Source organism: Equus caballus, chromosome 29 (genome assembly GCF_041296265.1).
Source record: "Equus caballus isolate H_3958 breed thoroughbred chromosome 29, TB-T2T, whole genome shotgun sequence".
NCBI lineage: Eukaryota > Metazoa > Chordata > Mammalia > Perissodactyla > Equidae > Equus > Equus caballus.
This window is the reverse complement of record NC_091712.1, coordinates 42,665,170-42,670,931: the sequence shown is the minus strand read 5'-3', so window position 1 is coordinate 42,670,931 and position 5,762 is coordinate 42,665,170.

Genomic DNA, 5,762 nt, shown 5'->3' with positions numbered 1-5,762 from the left:
TATGTGATGTTTCCAGCCTTTTGTCTTTATTGTTATCTTGGTACTTCCCAAATTTTTTGCCTTATAGTATTGTTACATGCACTACAAGAACCTTGCTACTTATAATGCACATTCAAGGAAAGAGACCTAAATATTCCCTTTATTCTCAAATATCTGACATAGTGTTTTACAAACAGCAAGTGGCCAATGAATATTTTCATTTACAAATTGAGTAAGATGACTACAACCAAACACAGCCATTCCACAGCTTTTTGACAGAAGTTTCTTAAGCTTACCAGAGATTCAAGTACTCAAAATTGTAGGTACTTCCATCAAAGTCATTGAAAGAATAAGGCAGGAGAGTAAATTACCACAAAGACCAGCCTCAGAGGCAGCTCAGTGAACACACTCTGTGACTTGCACTCTACCTATAACATATATATAGTTTTTTTAATAAGGTTGGTAGGCCAGGTCAAGTTCACTCAATATGACTAAGCCAGAACGAGAAAGCTGTGACATTTGTTCTCCCTGTGACTGTGAGAGCTTGTAGCCCCAAACTATTTCATTAGTCACTTTCTGGTGGAAAACAGAAAGCCGTGCAGATGCTGCAGGGCCTGTCGGCGTTGGAGCTGATCTTTGGTGTCCGTGTTTATGCCTTTCCCTGACTTTGGGCTATCGGCATTGCTCAGGCACGTTTTTGTAAGTGAAGCCTGGCCTATTTTTAACACCACATGGCCGTCCTGGGTTATCCAGGTGGCAGTCCACAGGGGACTGCACAGAGTTTACGCTTTAGGTTATGATTCCAAGAGTGAAGTGAGAAAACAGGAAATATGAAAAGGACACTGCACAGAATCAACAACCGTTGTGACCTCAATCACTGATGCTTGACCTAGAGGGAGAAGCCGGGACGTCTTATTTTTCCTGAAAGTCATTTGGGAGAGAATTGACAGGGACTAATGGCGATGGTATGAGGGGACGTAATTGATGGGTCTCACCGAGGCAGTGCTGCACCCTGTGCTCCTCCACCCGAGCAGCCTGCACTCTTCTCTCCATCTCTGCCTCCCCTCCTTGGGGATGGACCTGCCAACTGACAGATTCCAGATCACTCTCTCCCTCATTCCTGCTCAGAACATACATGTGAGCGTGTGTGCGTGTGATAAATAAGCATGAAGGAAAAGGGCAAACAGGGTCCTAAGAATCTCAGTTATTTAGCCGGGAATATATAATTTATCTTTTCTTACTCTAGGTAATTTAAACAATGACAACCCAGAGAAGAGATATTGTCAAAATTACTTAAATAATACTGAGTTCAAATAAAATTCTCCTGGGCACATACTTTTAAAATCAATTTTATGGAGGGGCTGGCCCTGTGGCTGAGCGGTTAAGTTCGCGTGCTCCACTGCAGGCAGCCCAGTGTTTCATTGGTTCAGGGTCCTGGGCGCGGACATGGCACTGCTCATCGAACCATGCTGGGGCGGCGTCCCACTTCCACGACTGGAAGGACCCACAACTAAGAATATACAACCATGTACTGGGGGGCTTTAGGGAGAGAAAGGAAAAATAAATAAATAAATAAAATCAGTTTTATTGAGGTTTGATTTGCCTACAATGCAACACATGCACTTGAGTGTAATTTGATGTGTTTTTGGTAAACACATACACTTGCTGTGCACCTACTTTAATTAGTATTCTTATTTTTATTTGTATTAAAGTTATACATAGGCATATGTTATGGGCTGAATTGTGTCCTCCCAAAATTCACATGTTGGAGTCCTAAGTCCCGGGACCTCAGAATGTGACTGTATTTGGAGAAGGGCCTTTAAAATGGTGATTAGAGTAAAATGAGGTCATCAGGGTGGGGCCCTAATCACATATGACTGGTGTCCTAACAGGAAGAGATCAAGACAGGGACACAAGCAGAGGGATGACCATGTGAGGACACAGGGAGAAGACGGTGTCTGCGCACCAAGGAGAGAGGCCTCTGGAGGAACCCGCTCTGCCCACACCTGGATCTCTGACTTTCAGCCTCCAGAGAACAGGACAACTAATGTCTGCTGTTGAAGCCCCAGCCTCCGGTGCTCTGTTACGGCCGCCCTAGGGAATGAAGACAGAGTAGTTTAAAGAGGTGAACAGCATCACCAAGGTCACACTGGGTACCCAGCGCACCTCAGTCCATCTCCCATCAGACAAGGACACTTTACTTTTTCAGCATGTCTTTCTGTAATTTGTCTCCGTGTACCATTTCATTTATCAATCAAACACTAATGAACATTTTCAACTGATATTTTTACTGTGGAAAAGACAGATTTGCCTTACACCACCTCACTCCCCCGGTCTCATCTGTATCAGTCTAATACAGGGTAAGACAGCATTAGCTAAAACCAACACTCATTTGAGCTGATTTGGTCAATTTTACTCTTTTTCACCACTTAGCCAAGCTAAGCTGTGATTACATTTCCTTTTCTGGGCACCTTTTATTTTTCCTGGAGTTAATAAATTTTGTTCCTTTCTTCCCTCTCCGCCTACCAGCCTCTCTTCCAAACTCTCCACAGAAAAATCCCTCTGAATTCTCTTCTAGGTGTAGCCAAACACAGCAGGTGTCCATCTCTCTGTTCCTTTCCCGCTGCCATGCATCCTTCCTGCGCCCCCAGGAGACCCCTTCCCGTCTAGACCGGCTAATCTCCAGGCTGGCCACTCAGACATCCTCAGAGCTTTTTTCCTGTATTGGGTTTTCAGTTTCCAGGACCCTGTCCTCCTCCTTATGGCTCCCACCCCCACTGGTTGGAACATGGCTCTCAGTCATTTCCTGAGAAAGGGGTCCACAGGAGATACGTTTTTGAGATCTATCATATCTTAACATATAGTTAGTCTACCCATGCAATTGATCGATGTTTTGGCGGGTAAAAATCTGAATTGGAAAATCATCCCCTCTTACATTTTGAAGACATTGCTCCATTGTCTTCTAGCTTCCAGGACTCCCTTTAAGCTGGAGGGACCACACGCTTGATGGCTTTCATTGAACTAAAGAAGCTGGGGTTGCAGAATCTTATCTTTCCTCCTAATGCGGCTGCCGTACGTCCCTCTGGGTGATGTTTTCTCTCTCACCCTCCCTTCTCATTCACCCTTCATGTGACCTTGTGTTCTCACCTTCACTCTGCTTTTCTTGAGGGGAGAGTATCTGTTCTTTCTTCTTTCTCTCCTTTTCTCCTTTCTTTCTCTGATCAGCAAGATTTATATATATTTTCTAAATTTCATTATCTTTGGATAGTCTATACAGCACAGAAGTCTGCAAAAATATATTTATTCAATTAAAACAGATTATCTTAAAAAATAATAATGTGAGCCGTGTGTGTGTAAGAAGAGAGAGGAAGGAGAAAGATAAATTAAAATCAGGCAAAAACTCTCACTTTCAAAATTTCAAAATGAAAAGATATTCATTCATTTCCTCAAACACAGGTTTAAGTATATTTGAATTTTAAAAATGTTTGAATTAACAAATTTAACACAGGAGTGATATATATGCAAATAAGCACTACTTGGTAGGTTGGGGAACACAGACAAAAAGCAAACAAACAAACAAAGAAGAAAATCTAGGTCAACCATTTTCTCTTGTGAGGCAGAGTTTATGACTCTGTCTCCTTTTATTGAACATAAAATGAAAAATTTTTTTCTAATATATGATTTTTTACTGAATAGAATTTATGAAATGCAAAACTTAATTGATTATAAGTGTGTTAGGTGGTAAAGGCATTTCAACAAAGTGTGTAAAAACTGTGACAATTGTTTTATGAATGGTGTCTTTCATAATTTTCCTTGGGATATAGTACCATTATACAGAAGTGAGAGCTGATATAAGCCATACACTTAAATAAGCATATTTTCATTACTTTTTCTAAGTATAATTTTAAGTGAGTCAGTTTAATTCATCTTTTGGAGGTTATTTCCTTTTTTTGTAGGTTCATTGATTAAACCCTATTTTGTGATTTTTCAGGTTTATTGATAATGCCTGGAATTCAGACTCGCAGGAATAACTGTTCACAAAATACAACTGCAGTACTAATAGTAACCAAAACAAACATACCTCATACCTCTCAGCCAAAAAATGGTATACTATAGGCAAAAAAAGAGATAGAGAATAGTCACCCAGTCCAAAACTTGACGAATGATAAGTTCTAAATATGGGCTTTATGTTACCAATGGGCTCTTGAAGCAATAGTAACAGAAATACAATTATAACATATCTGAATAGTGATTTATACTTATGAAATGTCTTCTCACATATTTTCTCACTTGATCCAAATGGTTGCCAGGTAGGAAGATTTTCTGAGTATTATCTTTGTTTTATAAAAGGCAAACTGAGATCTTAGCAGAAAAGGCTTAAGTCCAACATTTTTATCATGACAGAGCTGAGACCAGAATTTATTATTTTCTCTCAACTTTTTTTTTTTCCTGAAGAAGATTCACCCTGAGCTAACATCTGTGCTAATCTTCCTCTATTTCACACATGGGTCTCTGTCACAGCATGAGTAACAAATGGTGTAGGTCTGCACCTGAGAATCGAACCTGTGAACCCAGGCCCCTGAAGTGGAGCACGCCGAACTTAACCACTAGACCACCAGGCCAGCCCCTCAACTTTTTTTTTCATAAAACTTTTTCTGTTGTCTCAGGTGACCTTGCTCCATTAACCAGGGTTGCAGTGAGACTTCTTAATATGGGTCTTCAAAGCTAATAACAAAACTCATTAGCGTGAAATCTTTGAAGGCTATTTAAGACTAAATGTAATTCCAGGGATTGAATAATCTATTGCGATACAAATTTGCACAAAGCCCTTCGGAATTAAGTAGAGGGGACATGACTGAAATGAAATATTCCATAAATAGTTCAATTACTATGCTTACCAAGAATGCACCCGAACAATGACCAAAACATGAACAATGATTGAAAACCATAGCAATTCTTAGGTTCCAAGTCAGAATTTTTGTGCCAAATGATGTTGGAAAGAAAACCCTTTCATGAGAACTGCCGTGCTCGTAGAGTAGCTTTTTGAAGACGGAGGGTGAGGGTCTGGTCTCCATCGTACCACCCAGTTTTTTTTTTTTTCTTTCATCATCAATATTCTTCTTTGCTGGACTTGAATATAAATTTAAATTTAATCATTTTCAACCAATTAAAAAAAGACACCTTTTTCAAAGGCACCAAAGTGTATCTCTTGGAATGGACTCTCTTTAGTTATTCCTAGACTAGAAGAAAAACTGTATGTATTAGGTATAAAGTTACACCTGGCTGCTGGAATCTGGGATAGGCATCAGGTTGATCAGGCAGAGATGAAATCAGAATAAATTTATGTTAGTGTATTATTCTTAAATAGTGGTATTAATACTTTGAAGGTGGCAGAAGGTTGATCGAAGCAGAAGGCCCACCTATTTATAGAAGAACTGAGCAATTTGCTGGCCTGAGTGTACCTCACACACAAATATACACGAGAATTTAGATTATTAAACTTGAAGATAATTCCTATATGTATAGTACACACATAAATGTTCCAGTAAAACTTTAGGTTACTCTTTGAGTGCGAGTCAGCCATTTATTCAATTTTTATACAAACATAAGTTGTGCTTTTACTATGCACCAGACACTGTGTTGAAAACTATAATCCAAGAGAGTAAAGGTGTGAAATCTCCCCAGTAAGAGATTATTGACTATTTGCAGAGACAGCCAAAGTATCAACAAAAAATAAAGCATATGCTGTTATAACGGTGAGAGGAACAATATGCTATGAAAAC